Here is an 18471-nt window from a genome sequence, read left to right as displayed (position 1 = left end):
AAAAATATTTTCAGGTCTCAGTACAAGGAGGGTCTTTCATTTTGAAATGTCACCTTCCCATAGGTGATTGTTTTTTTTTTTTTTTTTTTTTTGTGGGCACAGAGCCTGTTTGGGGGTCATTAACTTATTGAGCTCACTGGGCGGGATGTGGGTCTCATGACACCATTGTTTCGTTGTTTGGGCATGTCCCGTGCTTCTGTTGCGTGGCTTCGTTGCTAAGCAAGCCTGCTTGGTTTTGCGGTTAAGCAAACCTGCTTTCTTGAGTAATTATTAACTTACAGGAGTTTCTCATATTTTTCTTCATATAATCGTCTGGGGTTAACTATTTAGTCACCTATTTTGTCCCTTCATTCTGTCCCCATCAGTGGGGGTGAGGAGGTGAGGACAGAATCAGGCAGAGTGCTTGGAGGGTGATCACAGCAGTCCAGGCAAAATGTTTTAGGAAGCAGGTTTGGGGTGGGTTGCAGATGAGGTGTCTTGCCCTTGATTCTGAATAAATCTTGGGAATTAGAAAGTAGGGAAGGGGCTTTCCTGGTGGCTCAATGGAAAAGAATCTGACATGGGTTCGGCCCCTGGGCTGGAAAGATCCCCTAGAGAAGGAAATGACAACCCATTCCATTATTCTTGCCTGGGAAATCCCACAGACAGAAGAGCCTGGCGAGCTACCTTCCATGGGGTTGCAAAAGAGTCGGACACAACTTGGCAACTAAAGAGCAACAAAAAGGGGCACAAGCGAGAAGTCCGGGCTCTCCAGGGGTTTCAAAAAGCCCTTGCGCCTCTCTGCTCACAGGGACGTTGTGGCTGTGTGTGTTTATTTCTGCACCCCCTCTTTCCCTCAAGATGGAATTCATCCATTCGTTCCAGACCTATGAGAGGCTTAAATCCAGATGGGCCTGTGTTCAATCCCTGCCTCCACCGCTTCCTAGGTGGCTGTCTCTAACTTCCCCCGGCCTTAGTTTCCACATCTGTAAAATGGGGGAGCACCTGTACCTATTGGGTTGTTGGGAACTCTGGAGTGAGACAGTGTGTCTGTCAATGCATTTATCCTGGTACAGAGCAAACCTTCAGCACACAGGAGCTTATTTTCCCTCCCTCCCTCCCAAACATCCATCTTTTCTTCCTCCTTCTTGTCTTTATCTCACTCGATTAGACTCTAAATTCCAAGAGCACAGTGGTTTTCATTTGTTGCGTTGTTCGACGTTTTACCCAGTGCCTAGACCCTCACTTGGCACAGAGCTGGTGCTCCATAAACATCTGATGGAGGGATGGATTCCCTTCGGTCCTGAACAGGTGGAAAGCTAGGGCCGTGTTGGGTTGCGGGGGAGGAGTAGGGCAGTGGATTCCAAATTCCAGAAAAGCAAGAGTGGGGGGAGTGGCAGGTGAGTCAACAGGGCCCTTGTTCAAAAGTCTCAGAAGCCCCACAACTGCGAGTTAATGAAATGTTTAATGTCTTTTTTAACTTCATGTGCAAGTTACAGGTCAAATTTATGGGCCAGAGAGAGTTGTAGTTTTAATCTACTCTATGTAATTTTTATCACATTAGAGCCAATTATGTAATCAATATACTCTATATAAATATATGTCTAGGAGCATATTTTTATTGTTTCTGCTACTTATGAAGATCTGCCAGAGCCTCTCCGCCTGGGGGTGCAGGTGGGCCAGGGGGCTGGGCGGGGGGGCACTCCCTGGGGCAGGACCTCAGAGCCAAGCTAACGGGAAGGGGCATCCTGGGTCAGCCACCCACGTGTGGGATTTCACAAAACCCTTCAAACAACCCCAGGGGGAGGGTCTGGCTACTATTTCTTTTCCGATTTCAGAGACTTTTTGAAATGATCATTAAAATAAAAAGATAACTGGGACTGCCTTGGTAGTATGGCGGTTAAGAATCTGCCTGGCAATGCGGGGCACGGGAGTTCGACTGCTGTTCGGGGAACTAAGATCCCACATGCCCGCCACGGAGCCACTAATTCCACACGCCACAGCTTCTGAGCCCGGGCGCCACAGCTGGAGAGCCCGGTGTGCCGGAATGACGATCTCGCGTGTCACCACTAAGACCCGACACAGCCAGATAAAGGAAAGGAAATAAAACTGCTGCTGTTTCCATTTCACCGGGGAGGAAGCTGAAGAGAAGAGGCTCTGATGATTTTGCCAAGGTCACACACAGCCCTTAAGATCAAACCTGGACTTGACCCCAGATATACTCCAAAGCCCAGGCTTTGAGTCAGTTTTGTTGCCCTCTTGGGCCAGATAACTTATTCCAAAACAGCCTCCTACACTCTAGAAAGACAAGGATTTATTCAAGGGAATAGAAGGTTTAGGATCTGTCCTGGTCTGTATGTTAACTGTGTGCCGTATTTATGGTCCTAGAGAGTAGTTATCTTTCTCATGTAAGCGTGTATATTTTTATCATACCAGGGGCCCTGATACAATAAATGTTTTACAAGACTTGAGGGATAATTTCATTCCTTTTCAGTATTTACAGAGGCTCAAAGCTGTAGTTTTCCTTTAAGACAAATTGTGACATAGCGTGGCCCAGTCTCTGCCTTGATTGATGCTGTCCTCAGTTAGCAAACAACCCTCAAGAAGAACCTTGGGCCTTTGAGGGATGTGAGTTGTGTTCTGATGACTCTGGAGGGAGGCAGTGTCCCAGGGCAGGGCCTGAGGAGGAGGGAGGACATTTATGTGGAAATAAGCCTCAGTGAGCGGGCCAGCAGGGATGCGTCGGGGCTCAGAGAAGACCCCCATTCCTGTGAGCCAGGAGCCACAGAACAAGCCTTGGAGAAGAGGCAGGACTGGGCTGAACTGCGAGGGGCCAGCGGGTCTCAGGAGGTGGAGGAGCTGGGGGTGGATCTTCCCAAGGGAACCACGTGACATTATCCACGCGACAGGTGCCATTGTGGAATGGTTTCCTTCCCTCCAAGATGCTGTGATTGACATTCCCAAGCTCTAAGAAACTCGGGTTTCACTGTTATTTCTTTCATAAATCTTCCCCAGACATCCTTGGATTACAGACTGAAAGGACGGAGCGTAAATCCATGGAGGGACAGACGAAGCTCTTTGCCCAGAGGACAGAGGGTCTAAGTGAAGTCCTTGTTCTAACTGAGCAGGTGTCGGCGGGGGACCAAGGGTAGACACTGGCTCCTGGTCGGCTCTGGTTGAAGCTCCTCCCCAGGAAGCGTGCCCTGTAATTGGACAAGATTCCTGCTGTCAGGCAAGGGGGCCAGAGGGTATGCACGTGTGTACAGATGTTGGTGCAGGTATGAAGGCGTGTGTGTACGTGCAGGCTATATATTCATCAAGCCTTTGATTATTTTTTAGGTAGTATTTACCAAACACCTACTGTATACCTCGGATTGCATTAGATCCTAGGACTCAGTGGTTAAAAGGGCAGACAAGGGACAGACAAGACCAAGTAGGATTGACTAGTAACCAGTAAAGTTAATTTTATGATGCCATACGGGCAATGAGGGAAATTAACCAGGCAGTGTTTTAAAAATTAATAGGGTAGCAAGGGCACCCACCCACAGACCGGAGGGTTGTGGAAGCTGGTGGGGACGCTGAAGGATGAAAATCTGTCCAAACGTTTGCCTCCAGCTCAGCTCCAGGTGCTGAGATCAGATGCTAACCCAACATCTCCCCGGGTTCTGTTCTGACCCTAAGTCAGTGTGGCTGAGGGGAAGCTCCTGTTTCTCTTGCCCAAACCTGCCTTCCTCCTCCCCCTGACCCCCACCTAGTCTTTCCCAGCTCGGTCTGTGGCCTCGATATCTGCTAAACGATGGGAGCAGCTACTGTGGGAAGGGCCAGGCAAGAAGCATCTCAGACAGAGGGAGGAGTAAGTGCAAAGGCCCTGGGGCTGGCATGGTCTTCCTGGAAGGTCAGGCACAGCCAGGCCAGGGTGACTGCCCCCCTCCCCCACCCCAAGGAGAGAGCCAGGTGCATCACCACCTCAGCACCAGCCTCCCCGTCCTGCTGAACTCCTGCCGGGGCTCCCCAGAGCAAGAGCCCCAAGTGTGGGCCACCTCAGTCAGCCATGCAGGCCCCAGGGCAGTGGAAGGCGGGGAGAGTGGACGTGGAGGACAAAGGGAACATGGGCAGCACGGGCCTGCAGCCAAGACTGGGGCTTTGGCTCTTATTCTGCATTAGATGGAGAGCCAGGGGGCGCGGTGAGCAAAGAGGTGACAAGATCCATTCACGGGTTTGAAGCGTCATCTCACTGCTATGGGGGCGGTGGACTGTAGAGGCCCCGTGGTGGAGGCAGAAGCCAGTGGGAAGTCGCCTGCAGGGTCCAGGGAGAAGGGAATGGTGGCTCTGGGCAGGGGAGGTGGGCCTGTCCTGGACCCAAAGCAGGAAAGCCACACTGCAGGCTTTCCACAGCACAAGGACCAGGGGAGGGCTCAGGCGCAGCTTGAACTGCAGCGACAGCTCAGTTGTGTGGAGAAATGGCCTGGATGCCTGAGCAGATGGTGGCGGGCAGGGTGGGGGGGGGGGGCAGGGGGGCAGGGAGGGGGAGGAGGGGTTGCTGGTGGGCTGTGAGAAGCCAGAAATATACCTGCTCACTTCACCTTTGTTGCTCAACAACACCCAGAACTGTATAAGCCCAGAGTAAGAGCCCCAGGGTGAGTTAAGTTTGGGGCAGGGGCTAGGCCAGGATGGATTTCCTACTGTCTCAACTAAGGCTGAGCACTGAAGAACTGATGCTTTCGAACTGTGGTGCTCGAGGGGACTCTTGAGAGTCTAAAGGAAAGCAACACTAAATGTTCATTTGAAGGACTGATCCTGAAGCTGAAACTCCAATACTTAGCCCACCTGACGCAAAGAGCTGACTCCCTGGGAAAGACCCTGATGCTGGGAAAGATTGAAGGCAGGAGGAGAAGGGCACGACAGAGGATGAGATGGTTGGATGGCATCACCGACTCGATGGACAGGAGTCTGAACAGACTCCAGGAGATGGTGAAGGACAGGGAAGCCTGGCGTGCTGCAGTCCATGGGGTTGCAAAGAGTCTGACATGACTTAGAGACTCAACAACACCAACTCGATGGACCTGTGTTCAACACAGAGTATGACTTCTGCTCATGCCTGTGGGGCAGGAATGTCACCAGGGTGGGGACAGGGTTCCCTTCTTCCCTGTGTCCCCAGCACAACCCTAGACCAGAGGTGCACACACACTGCCTCCACATGGCACGGCCCAGGGAGGGGTCTGCGGGCCTCCTCACCCCCCATCCCCTCCGCAGCCTGGGGCCCAGCAGCTTCCAGGCAGTTCCTCAGCCCCGGGTGTGTGTGTCTGCCTGGACTCCTCAGTCCGTGACCTCTGGGGGCTCAAGTGTCAGCTGTGCCTGATCAGAGAGGGAGGTGGGGCAGGGGCGGAGTAAGAAAGAGAAGACAAGCAGACAGAAAGTCCTCGGAGGCCCCAGAAAAGCCCCCTTTCAGCAGCTGCTGGGGCTCATGGTGCACTCGACAGGCCTCACCAGCAGCTCCACAGTCCTCACTGCGAGCCCGACGCAGGTCACAGCCGGGCACCCCAGGGCAGATGCAGCCTGTGGGTTAGCAGGGGTGGAGGGTGTTCCGCACTCAGACACGGGGAAGTCAGGAGGGACAGCAGGCCTGAAGGAGCCGCACTGCCCAGTGGGTGCCCAGCATGTAAGGCCCTGCTCTGCCCTGTGCCCTGTGGTCCTGCCCTCGTTTTTCTGCAGATCCTGGCACCCTCCAGGTGGGGACTGGTGAGGCCCCTGTCAGAGCCACTTTCAGAGACCTGTGTCCACCCGCCTGCCAGGAGTCCAGGAAGCCAGGTCCCCAGCGTCCCTCCTGTCACAGCCCTGGCGCTAAGTGCCCAGTTCTGGGAAGCGGGCCCCTGCCGGGAAGCTTCAGCTGACAGAGTATTGATGAGAGCACTGGTCGATGGGAGCCTTGAACTGCTCGGCTTCCTGCAGGACCTCGTGACCCTCTGCTCCAGGAGCCTGTCCTCCCGGGGCCAGAGGAGCATCCCGGAGGCTGTGGCAGGAGGCGGGTGGGCACAGGAAGAAGAGGACCCAGGGGACTCAAGACCCGAGGTTCTGCTCTGCCACCATCTCAGCCCTGAAAGTCGGCATTCTAACTTCTCGAGCTTTACTATAAGTAATTAATAGGAGCAGCAATTTACTCTCTGTGAGTTACAGATGCCTGGGGTCCAGGGACAGTACCTCACAGGTCCTTGGTCTCATGCTGCTGAGGCTGCAGCCCAAGTGGGGTCACCTTTCTCTGCAGGCAACCCCGGCCAACATCCAGGTTCTGTCTGGAGCCACCTGCGGGGGGATCACCAGGGGCTCAACCAGTCACAGGATCCACCCCTTGCCTGTGACTGGTCAGTGGCCACACCTGACCAATGGATGTAAAGGGCGTCCCTGGGTTCTGGGACACATTTGTCTTATAAGGAGAAAAGGGAAACCAAACAAAATACAACCAGATTCCACGAGCACTTTTTTTCTTTTTTTTGCCCCACCCCCTTTGCTCCTGTTGCCCATGTCCCACCTCCCAGGCCTCTGCCCTGGCCCAGCCCCATCACCCCCTGACCCGTGTGGTGACCCCATCCTGGGCGAACCACACCCCCACCTCTCCATGCGGAGCCCAGGAGAGACTTGAACCCCGACTCAGGTCCCTCTCGTGCTGGGATATCCTGGCTCCTATCTTGACCAGAGTGAAAACGAAGCCCCTCAAGATGTCCCAGGGGACAACTTTGCCTCTCCCATTCACCTCAGCCCATCCGACCCGCCAACGGGCCCTGCAGCTCCTTGGTTCTCCAGGTGGTACCACCTGGGCCTTCATCCACACTCTGATCTCTGCCTGGAGTCCCCACCCAGTCCAACTCCCCCAGATCTCTGCTCCCAGGTCACCTTCCCCAGGCCCTCTCCAACCTCCATTGCTGACACAGCACCGCCTGACCCACCGTTCCTTGCAGCTGACATATATTTTTCCTAAGACTTATTGCAATCTGACATTTTATTTCTTTTAAAAATATTTATCTGTTTATTTGGCTGTACCAGGTCTTAGTTGCAGCATGTGGGATCTAGTTCCCTGACCAGGGATTGAACCTAAGCCCCCTGCATTGGGAGTGTGGAGTCTTAGCCCTTGGACCACCAGAGAAGTCCCCTGACATTTTATATTTAATTGTCTATTTGGTCAATGTCTGTCTCCTGTCATTGTAATAACTCCAAGAGGGCAAGGAATTTAAGGCTTTTTTTCTCACTGCTATATTTACACAGTGCCTAGAATCAGCAGCTGGCACTTAGTAGGAAGTCAGCAGACAACTGTGAAATAAATGAAGGGAATAAAATGAATGGGGAGGGAGCAGGCTGCTGGTGGGCAGCACTGGCATTGTTGAAAGATAAACCTAGGCACATAAAAATTTCAAGTTTATCTGAGCAAACATGGATTATTAAACCAAGCAGTTCCAAACCCAAGCGAAGTTAGGAGTGTGCATTCTGCAAACAGGAGCTGGGAGGTGTTTTCGTAGGAAAGACCCAGAAGCAAAGCAGAGGGAAGTCATTTGATTGGCTGTGGCTTAAATAGTTGCATCATTGGAAAGGCTTGTTGTCTCTTGTGATTATTCGCAAGTTAATTGGTCTCAGGCTTCATTTTCTCCAATTTCAAGTGCACTGACTGGCTTAGGTTTTGGTGTGGTTACACGGGTGACATCAAAGTCACTTCAGGCTAAAGGCCTCCTTGATTAATTACTTTAACATCATTGTAACACTTGTATGGAGCCTATTATGTGTAGGGACTTCTCTGAGGGCTCTATAGCTTATTCACTCATTTAGTTACTTATTCATCCATTCATTTATTCATCACTATCCATTCATTCATTGATTAGTTCACTCAAACAGTCTTTACTGAGCACCTACTCAGTTGAGTTCAATTTAGTTGCTCAGTCACATCTGACTCTTTGCCACCCCATGGACTGCAGTATGCCAGGCTTCCCTGCCATCACCAACTCCTGAAGTCTACTCAAACTCATGTCCATTGAGTTGGCGATGCCATCCAACCATCTCATCCTCTGTTGTCCTCTTCTCCTGCCTTCAATCTTTCCCAGCATCAGGGTCTTTTCCAATGAGTAAGTTCTTCACATCAGGTGGCCAAAGCATTGGAGTTTCAGCTCCAGCATCAGTCCTTCCAATGAACATTCAGGACTGATTTCCTTTAGGATGGACTGGTTGGATCTCCTTGCAGTCCAAGGGACTCTCAAGAGTCTTCTCCAATATCACAGTTCAAAAGCATCAATTCTTCAGTGCTCAGCTTTCTTTATAGTCCAACTCTCACATCCATACATGACTACTGAAAAAACCATAGCTTACTACATGCCAGCAATTGTTATGGGTCCTAGAGACAAAGCAATGAACAAAACAGGAAAAAAAAAAAATCCCTTTTCTCAGGGACTTCACATTTTCATGGTGGAATCCAGACAATCAGCAAGAGAGAGAAGTACCATGCACAGTGTGTCCAACAGTGCTGAGGGCCATGGGGAGAATTGAGGTGGGGGGCAGGGAGAAGTATCAGAGGTCAGAGTGGGGACTTTAAAATGCAGTGGCCAGGGACAATCTCACACAGACATGACCTGAATCAAGGCCTATGGGAGGCTATTGGATCCCTTGAGAGAGAAACCATCATCTTTATTTTAGGCACGAGCAATGGCACCCCACTCCAGCACTCTTGCCTGGAAAATCCCATGGATGGAGGAGCCTGGTAGGCTGCAGTCCGTGGGGTCGCTAAGAGTCGGACACGACTGAACAACTTCACTTTCACTTTTCACTTTCATGCATTGGAGAAGGAAATGGCAACCCACTCCAGTATTCTTGCCTAGAGAATCCCAGGGATGGGGGAGCCTGGTGGCTGCCATCTATGGGGTCGTGCAGAGTCGGACACGACTGAAGTGACTTAGCAGCAGCAGCAGCAGTGAGACTCAAAGGGGCTCAGTTACTAGCCCACAGCCAAACAGCACCGAGGGGCAGAGCAGCCTGCCCCACAGACTCAGCTCCTCCCCTGTCTCCCCCAGACCCTCGGGGCGCTCTGGGTCTGGGGGCATCCCGGGCTGTGTCTCCCCATCCCCAGCTCTGTGGCAGCTGCCAAGGAAGGAGCAGAGGACCCCTCACGCTCCCTCCCCTTGACCATCCAACCCCATCCCCCACCAATTATCTAACAAGCAAGGAGGAAAGATGTTGAGAACACAGCTAGAATTCATTTCCATATTAATTCTGGAACCTCATTTTCAGCAGATAATTAAATTCTTTTTAATTACCAACAGAATATGTATGCATTCCTTCTGAGTGGGCGTGGGCCGGCGTGGAGGGGAGGGGAATGAACACAGCTCTGCAGGAAAGGCCGGGCGGGCATCTCCTGTCCACGTCCCCACACATCAGAACCCCCGCGGGCCGCCCTGAGGGGCCCAGGGAGAGGACCCCTCCCCAGTCTCGTCTGCAGGTCATGCGCGGGTCCAGGTGCCCCCGCTGCCCCCCTACTAACCATCACCAGGCAGACCCCTCGGGTCTCCCCGCGGCTCTGCCCCATGCGGGCAGCGCTCCCTGCAGCCGCCTCCTCCCAGAGCCAGAGGCTCCAGAAGTTCCAGCTGAAACAGGGAAAAGCATCGCTCTGTGTCCATGCTGTCAAACCCGCTCAGGCTCGGGGGGCATCCTGACCCAGAGGTGTCCGATGCCAGCGTGGAGCCCACCCGGGTGCCTCAGAGTCCCTGCAAGGAGGGGCCGCAGAACTCCCATCCTGGGGACGCGGGCGGCCGTGCCCCGGCAGAGGCTGGCCGTCCCCTCCTGCCCCCTCCTGGGGAGACCCAGGCCACCCCGGCTGGAGCGTCCAGGTGTCCAGGCCAGGTCAGTGCTGGAGGGAGTCCCCCGGGAGGACAGCCTCCTGGTCACCCATAGGTGATTCCCCGGGACCGTCCCCAGCACTGGCTGCCCCATGACTGAGGCAGGATGGCCTGGTGGGCAGACCCTGGCTCCACGGCTGCCCCTGGGGGTTGCTGGGTGCCCCTGCATCAGCGCAGCCTGGCCTGGGGCAGGGAGAGGGCCCCTGAAGGGGCCGAGCCCAGGCCGTCCGGGAGGGCTGGGCACAGATGGTGCCGCAGCAGCCCTGCCCCGCAGAGCCGCCCTCGCCCTGAAGGCGCCTTCTGTCAGCTTCCCCGCCATCCCTCACCCTCTACCCCTGCAGTGGGACCCCGGTCTCGGTACAATGAGCTCCCCGAGCAGATGGCAGTCCCCAGTCCCCGGTCACGTCCCGCCTGCCTTTCACATGAAAATGGGGGGAGATGGCCAGACAGATGTCCACTAAGCCGGCCTGGCTGGGCAGTTGGGGACCCGAGGCCACGTCCTCACCAGGTGCCTGGAGCGGCCCCTGGACAAACAGCCTCTGCTGGGCGCTTCTCCTGCCCACAGCCTCGCTCCCCCAACCCTGTCCATCCTCAATCCAGAAAAATGACACCTGTTTCCCCCTCCTCCACACCAGCCCGTCCTCTGAGGCCACAGGATGGGACTCCCTCCCCAGTGGGCTGGACTGTCCAGGGCCTGGTGAGTGTGCGCAGGGCCCCCCGTTTTGAAGGGACACCCAGTCCCCGCGACATAGTGAAGAGCAGAGTGGGCATGTTTGCTGGGCCAGAAACCGCCCCGAGGGAGGGGCTCACACCCGAGCCCATGACAAGCCCTTCCGCACCCACACTAGACCCCGGGGCAGCGCAGAGGGGGGTCACCCTGCCGTTCATGTGCTCATTAGTGCATTCCATTGTTCACCCACTCATTCAACAAGTGCGACGAAGGCGAGGTGAAGACTGTCCCCCCGAGAGGCAGTTGAGGGGTTAACTCGAAGGTGCTGGGAGAGCTTCCGGCAGGGCCTGGCTTACTAGTGTGTCCTCTTGTGCCAGGGCGCTCCCTGGGTGCTGTGGGAGCCGTGGGAGGTTCTGAGCAGCGGAGACGGGACCAGATTCAGTTTCCAAAGGGATCCCAAGGCTACACGGAGAGAGAGCAGAGCTTGGGCAGAGAGGACGGGAGCAGGAGCCCGGGAGGCCCCCTGAGGAGGAGAGAGCAGCCGCCAGAAGCCCCCGCCCCGCTTCGTCCATCAGAGCCAGGATGACAGAGGAGACCAGCCTGCTCTGCCCTCCACTGCAGCCAGGGCCCTGCCCACCGTCCTGAACCTGCTCCCGGAGCCTGCGCCAGCTTCCTGAGCCTGAAGAGGAGGCCTGGCCGGTGTTCCCGGAGGGCCCTGAAGTCACTCACCCCCAGAGCATCTGTCGCTCAAGGGGGTCCTTTTCCGGGGGACTCTCCCTTTCTGGGGAGGTTCTCCTCATGTCGAGTCCAGCGGCTCCTCAGTTGCACCCAGCACAGGGCCAGGTCTGGTCACAGCTGTCCTGGGTGAGTGGAGTGGAGTAGAAGCCCCTCAGTTGTGACTGACTCTTTACAGCCCCATGGACTGTAGCCTGCCAGGCTCCTCTGTCTATGGAATTAAGAGGTGGCCCCAAAGCTTCATGCCAGCTGTACGAGAAGAAGAGAGTTAATTCTACTCCCCCAAATGCCCAGGCTCTGTGTAGAGAGGTGAAAAAGCGGAAGATGGGATCCCTGCCCTGAAGGAGCCTTAGTCTATTCATCTGCTAAGTGGGCTTAGGAAGAAGACAAGGGTCACTCAAGAACAAGGAGAGAATTCTGCTGGGCTTGTACAGCTGGAGGTCAGTGGGGAAGCGGCTTCCTGCCTGCCTCAGGGAAGGTACCCCCACCCCCCGTCATTAGTCACTGTCTTCTCACCCTGTGAGGAAGCCCTTATGCCCACCCCAACCATCTCCTCTATCTTATGTCTCCTGATCACTCTCTGAAATTACCTTTTTTATTTACTTGTTCTCTATTTTGCCACCAGAACGGGAGCCCCTGAGAGCAAGGAGCTTGCTTGTTATGTCTACTGATGGATTTTGAAAGTCCAGGACAGCACGTGGCTGGTACATAGTAGGGCTTCAGGAATATTTGTTGAGTGAATAAATGAATTGGGAGGTGAATAAATGAATGAGTAAGTGGTCTTCCGATGACCTTGACCCTGCCTCCTGTCTGGACGCACTGCCCAGCACTTTTCCTCTAAGTCACTCTGGCCACACCACTTTACAGCTCCTCAAATGCCCAGGAACACTCCTGCCTCTGGCCTTGACTCTTGCTCATCCATCTGCCTGGAAAGTTCTTCCCCAGATATTTCTCATGGCTCCTAACCTCACCACCTTCATATCTCTGCACATAAATGTCACCAGTATTGCCCACCTGCCTGAATCAGCTATTGGCCCCTCCTCTCGACAGTTCCTCCCCTCCACTCAATTTTTCTGCTTTGTTTTCTCCATAGCACTTACTGTCTTTGGATGTGTTAATTTCTCTACTTTGCTCATTGCCTCTTACTCCCCAACAGCAGGAGCAAGTGCCTGGCGCATACTAGGTGCTCAATAAATATTTATTTACTTCATGAATGAGGACATTGGTGGTCAAACAAAGGAGCATTCCCTGCAGGTGGGGTAAGCAAAGAGGGCTTCCTGGAGGAGGGGACTTGAGATAGGGCCTCTAAGAGAGGCAGAGTCTTCATGGGAGAGAAGTCCGGATAGAACCCAGTACTAAGAGCCAAAATGCAGTTTCTGGGGCCGGGACTAGCGGGTACCACAAGCCCGGTTTCAGGTTGTTTTGTGCTTCAAAGGCGCTCAGATCTCATGCAGGCTGGCGACAGTTCTTTGGCAATTAATTCAATGTTTTATTCATCCTTGAATTCTTTAAAGCTGCGAATCAAACAGTCAGTGGGTGCTTTGCTAACCACGTTCTGGGCTCCTGTATTGCAAATAACTGTGCTCTTTTGCATACCAAGCAGACTTCTCTCTGTCCCTGGAAAATGAATTTCTCCTGGTGTTCATCGCTCTAATTGCATCCATTGCGAGCCAGACCAAATATGTCTCCACCCTGATTTGCAATATGCAAAACCTTAGTCTCCCCAAGTTTCCTAAGTCACCAAGAATGATTCACAACCTCCCGAAGCCTGGAAATGCACTGTTTGATCTGCCAATCCATATAAATTAGATTTATTGCAGGGAAATAAAGGAGCTTTGATACTATAAACTATCAGGAAATAATCACCGGTGCGCATGTGTACCCCATAAATTTGCTACTTAGGAGGAAAATGGGGCAGCTGACCAAGCACATGTTGCTGAATTTATGTCCTCAGTGCAATTACCAAAATGAGGAGGACGACAGACTTCTGTCTTTGCAGAATTATGTGTAATCGAGTTGGGGGGTGGCAGCCAACCCCCACATTCCCTGAACTAGGGGTAATTGTTCTAAGTAAGGCAGCAGGGATTGGAAAGACAGCAGGGATGCTATATCAGATATAAAGGACTGCGTGAATGGTGAGCCTTCATTCATTCATTCACTCAGTGAATACTTATTAACTGTAGCCTCTGGGCTACATGGAGCTTTCCAGGGAGTGCAGTGGTAAAGATACTGCCCGCCAATGCAGGAGATGAGGGTTTGATCCCTGGGTTGGGAAGATCCCCTGAGAAGGAAATGGCAACCCCCTCCAGTATTCTTACCTGGAGAATTCCATGGACAGGAGGACCCTGGCAGGTTACAGTCCGTAGGGTGGCAAAGAGTCGGACAAGACTGAGCGATTGAACAACAGTAGTTAAGACGGAAGCTCTTTCTGGAGCAAACACATCTCCTTGGGAACTGACATGGAGACAAGCACGATTTCTGCAGAATCAAACAAATCCTGTTTCTACCTCTTCACTAGTTAGTTCTGCAGTATCAAAGGGATTATCCAGGAGGGGAGATCTGAAGGAGAATTAGCTACAGGCCACATTATTCTCCACCGAGGCGCCTATTGTTAAACCTGAGTTATGAATGGGGAGAAGGAAGTGGCCCCCCTCCCTTCACCAGGCACCCCGATGGAGCAGGACGGTCTACCGCAGATCATGCTCTTGGAGGCGGTTACCAAGTTCTGGTTCCCAAGGAATCTCTGGACGTCAATGGCGCCATCCCCCAGACACACACAGGGCTGCACTTCTGGTCCCCTGTGGCGGTGGCCACGTGACTCCTCCTGGCCAATGAGCGGTGAGCACAGTGACCAGGTCACCCACAGGCTGGGGAAATTAACAGCCAGGGCAAGACCCCTCCCCAAGCTCGTCTTCTTTCTGCCAGGTCTGTGGTGACGTCAGAGAGGGCAGACCCCTTCACCCAGGGTCACGAGGAGGAGACTGAGCCCAGCTCCCAGCTGCCCTCTGGGGACCTGCAGCCTGAGCAAGAAATCAGCCTTGATGGTTCAGGCCTATTAGCTCAGGAGACTGCTTGTTAGGCAGCATAACCCAGCCCACCTGGCTGTGTATCAAGTGTTCAGACAGATCCAGAACCCAAGGGGAGAACCGTCCACATTTGCTGAGCTCCTCCGTGGCTCAGGCACTGTGCTCAGTCGTACGATGGATATAATGTGTATGACAAATATCCATGTGATAATTATTCTTCTCCACTTTAGAAAGGAGGAAATAACAGTAACAGCCGCATCCCCTGAGCAGGGATGATGTGGCAGGAGCTTGTTACAAACGCACTTGAACAGAACTTCTTCAGGCCTCATACTAGCCCTGGGAGGGAAATGCTTTTATTTATTCCCATTTTACAGATAAGAAAACTGAGGCTCAGAGTGCTCATGCATATACCCAGGACCACAGAGCCGGTAAGTGGCAGAGGTGGAATCTGAACCAAGGCCCCTCTGACTCATTTCCAGTTCCTGCTGACGTCACCCTGGGTCTCCGGAGGGGACCTGAGGGCTGGGGCAGGCTGTGGGGTGCAGATACCCAGGGGCCAGGTGTTCTACACTCTCTGCCACTGGAGGAGGGTGTCCACCGGAAGTGCTAGTGTCAGCAGCACAGGCTTGCATCCTCAGTTCCTGGAGGCTGGAGGGAGATGATGCCCATGGGTCGAGGCTGTGTGGCCACACAACCCTTCACCCACTTTGCATTCAGCCAAGCAGTCTTCCTCCTCTAATCTCCATGCCTCTTGGTCTGGAATGGACCCCTCCTTTGAATAAACCTCATTGATTCCGCCTAATTAGCTCCTCAAATGAAATCACGGGTTATTTTGGGAGCAGCATCCTCACAAATGTTTCCCTGGAGCATTCAGGTGGAAAATGCAGATAAACTCACCTCTTTGTAAAATAAATGAACACATTTTGTCCCCAGTCCCCAGGGCCCCAGCCTATCCCAGGCCCGGGCTTCACCTCCACAAAAGGCCTGAATCTTAGACTCTCGGAGTCGCCTCAAATAAGGCTGTGTCTTGAGTCAAAGAAACTGTGGGCTATGCTTCCAAACAGCCATCGCGGCTTCCTGGGCAGTTCTGTGACCCGGTGCTGGTCACAGGCTTTACCTGCGCTCGTGAGCCAAGACCCACACCAGCCCCGGGAGGAGCACGTGGCCGTGAGCCCACACTACAGACGGGGAGACTGAGGCACAGAAACCGTCACTTGCCGGGCGTTTGAACCCAGGAAGCCAGGCCACTGAGCTCAAGCGCTGAGTCACCCACGCCTTCACTTGCCCATCTGTCCTGGCCCCCACGCCTCAGCGCGCCTGGAATCCGTGTGCTTGTTTCTAATCAATGCAGCTCTCATTTCGTGAATAGTACATGAGGGCTGTTCATTTGTTCATGTCAACATTTCAGCCAGCCCATGGTTTTCAAAACCCTGTTTTGGCATTTCTTCATTTTTTATCTGGCAGGAGCCCCCCAGGAGGGAGTCACCCTGAGGCTCCCCTCTCTGACAGATCCCACGCTCAGGAGCAGCGTCTCTCATTCCGCCAGCGGCAGGCAGGCCTGGGGGTGACGATGCCGTGTGCCCAAACCCCACCCCTGGTGTGCCTGAGCCCCACAACCCTGAGGGAACCCTCCAGCACCCCCCTCATCTCTACGGCAGGAGGACGGCAATCACAGCGCCCCTCACGGATCTGCTGGGAGGAGTCAAGGAAGTGGCATGCACGTGGGAACCGAGCCCAGCACCTGTTAGGTGTTCAGTTAACTCGGAACATCACATGGACTGTTCCATCTCAGACAGGCAGAGGGATCCCATTCCTCTGTTAACTGGGAGGAGAGAGGTTAGATTTCCTTCGTGCCCACCAGGCAGGGTCAGACACTCTGGATGCTGCCATTGAGTCAGACCCGTGGAACAGAGGAGGGGTTCATGGGGGAGGGAGGCAGGGTGGTCCCGCCCCTTTGCACAGCTGAGGTTCTGCACACAGGACCCTGGTCTGGCTTGGCCACGGATAGGACACAGACTTGGCAGCCCCTCCCATGGGCCCCCCAGGCGACAGCACCAGGACCCCCACCAGCTCCCTCCCAGCGGGTACGGGAAAGATGGAGGGGCAGCCCTGCCACCCGCATCCAAGCCCCCCACCCCCACCTCCGGAAGGGCTGGTGCCCTGCAGCCTGCAGCTCCATCGTCCTCTAGAGTGGAAACAAGTCCCACCTGCCAGGGTCGTCCCGCGCTGTCTTCCTCAGGGCTGCTTGGGCCAAAAGCCAGGAAGGAGAGTGGCCAGTCTGTGCGGCCCCCTCAGGGCTGGCCATCCTCCCCATGGCAGGTCTGCGGGGTCCTGTCCCCAGGACAGCCCACCCCCTCCCCATCATGTCACCCCCACAGTCCTGGGGGGCTCTGGGAAGCACAGAGTTGACTGGAGGCAGCTCGGAGAAGGCAATGGCACCCACTCCAGTCCTCTTGCCTGGAAAATCCATCGACAGAGGAGCCTGCTGGGCTGCAGTCCATGGGGTCGCTAGGAGTCAGACACAACTGAGCGACTTCACTTTCACTTTTCACTTTCATGCACTGGAGAAGGAAATGGCAACCCACTCCAGTGTTCTTGCCTGGAGGATCCCAGGGACAGGGGAGCCTGGTGGGCTGCCGTCTATGGGGTCGCACAGAGTCAGACACGACTGAAGCGACTTAGCAGCAGCAGCTCCCCGTTACCCAGGGGCCCTCAGCAGGGCCAGAGTGAGGGGGCAGAGGACAGGGAGGCTTTGACGGAGAGAGAGGACACAGCTAAAGGATCTGGAAAGATCTGGAGGCTGAAGCCAAGGCAGCAGGGCTGGACCCCAGGAGGGATGCCGGGGCGGCTCTGCACTGGGAACCTGGGCCTGCAAAGTGCTGGAAGGAAACAGCAGGGAGGATGGGGCAGTGCCCTCCTGTGTGCTGGGCAGAGGCTGGCTGAAGCCTGCCCAGGAGGGGATGGACTTGTGGGACTGGACCCTTCGCCAGAGCCCCTCAGGACTTATGGGTGGGAAGGGACAAGGGCTGAAGACTGTGACAGGGACTCAGGGAGAGGAGCCTCCGACCTCCCCTCCCCATTACAGCCCATTACTGCCCCTGGACCACACCCCAGCTGCGACCCTGCACTCAAACCACTGCCACCGTCCTGATGAGAGGATTCCAGTTGCAATAACAGATGAAACTGGGGAAGATGCCGACCCCTGGCAGGAGGACCGCAGCTGGCAGGGGCTCCACTGGGTCATCAGGGTTCCCCACCCAGGCTCCCCATTCAGCTCTGCCTGACTCTGAGTGGAGACTTAAAGGGGCAGGGGGGTTCCCGGGGGGAGAGGATTCCTAGTGCAGGGAACAGCTCGTGCAAAGCCACTGAGTCAGCCGCCGAGGGGACTGGAGGAACACTGTGTCCAGAGTGGCTGGAACACGGTGAAGAGGGGGAGAGACGCAGGACAGGAGGTCAGGGACCGGGTGACGGGGATTAAGTGGGGCTTGTAGGGGATGTGGGCTTGTGCTTTCACTCAGAGTGAGATGGGAAGTCCCTGGAGGGTCTGAGTGAGGAAGGCCATGGCCTGACTTGGATTTAATAGGATTCCTCTGGGTGAAGTGGGGCCGAAGGTAAACAGGGAGACTAGTGAGGAGACTGGAATATTCTAGGCAAAAGATGACGGTTTAGGTCAGGGTGGTAGCAGCAGATGTGAACAGAAGTAGCCAAGTGTCCAGTGTCAAAAGCAGGTGGGCACAGGCCTGGGGAGAAAAGAAATGTTCCTTATGAGCCCCTTCTTTTCAGGCAGAAAGATTGCCCCAGTATCCCACAAGCATGACCTTTATGCCTCATTGTTCCAAAGCGGGGCAACAATTACAGGCAAAGAAGCAGGATCCCATGGTAGGCTTGGGACTCTCTCTGGGGTGAGGTCCAGAAAAACTTGAGTGTTTCCAGCAGAGGAAGGGCTGTGGGCAGGTGACCACTCACGTTAGCAACAAGCACACACCTGAGCGATGCTCCTATATGTAAATTTCTGTGCCTGTGTTTGTCCATAAAATTGAGGTTAATGTCTCAAAGAACTGATGAAAGTTTAAACGAGAGGATGCACGTAGAGAGCTTAGAACAGCATCTGTCATGTCAATAGCTTAAGCACTCCGTCGATGTCAGCTGCTGTTATTTTTCTGTCTTCTAAGGACCCAGATCCATCTCTTTCCCA

The 18471-nt window shown here is 54.3% G+C and overlaps 2 long non-coding RNA genes across 2 annotated transcripts; one reads left to right on the top strand and one right to left on the bottom strand.

Moving 5' to 3' along the window:
- Positions 1-2273: 2273 nt before the first annotated feature.
- On the bottom strand, positions 2274-13985 carry LOC132657648 (uncharacterized). The gene is made up of 2 exons (XR_009596132.1): positions 13569-13985; positions 2274-3182 (listed from the first exon to the last, which is right to left on the bottom strand). It is a non-coding gene; the product is annotated as an uncharacterized LOC132657648 (long non-coding RNA).
- On the top strand, positions 11041-12460 carry LOC132657647 (uncharacterized). The gene is made up of 2 exons (XR_009596131.1): positions 11041-11690; positions 11876-12460. It is a non-coding gene; the product is annotated as an uncharacterized LOC132657647 (long non-coding RNA).
- Positions 13986-18471: the final 4486 nt, after the last annotated feature.

This window comes from Ovis aries, chromosome 13 (genome assembly GCF_016772045.2).
Source record: "Ovis aries strain OAR_USU_Benz2616 breed Rambouillet chromosome 13, ARS-UI_Ramb_v3.0, whole genome shotgun sequence".
NCBI lineage: Eukaryota > Metazoa > Chordata > Mammalia > Artiodactyla > Bovidae > Ovis > Ovis aries.
The sequence above is the reverse complement of the archived record's forward strand: the minus strand, read 5'-3'. Positions and strand labels throughout refer to the sequence as shown.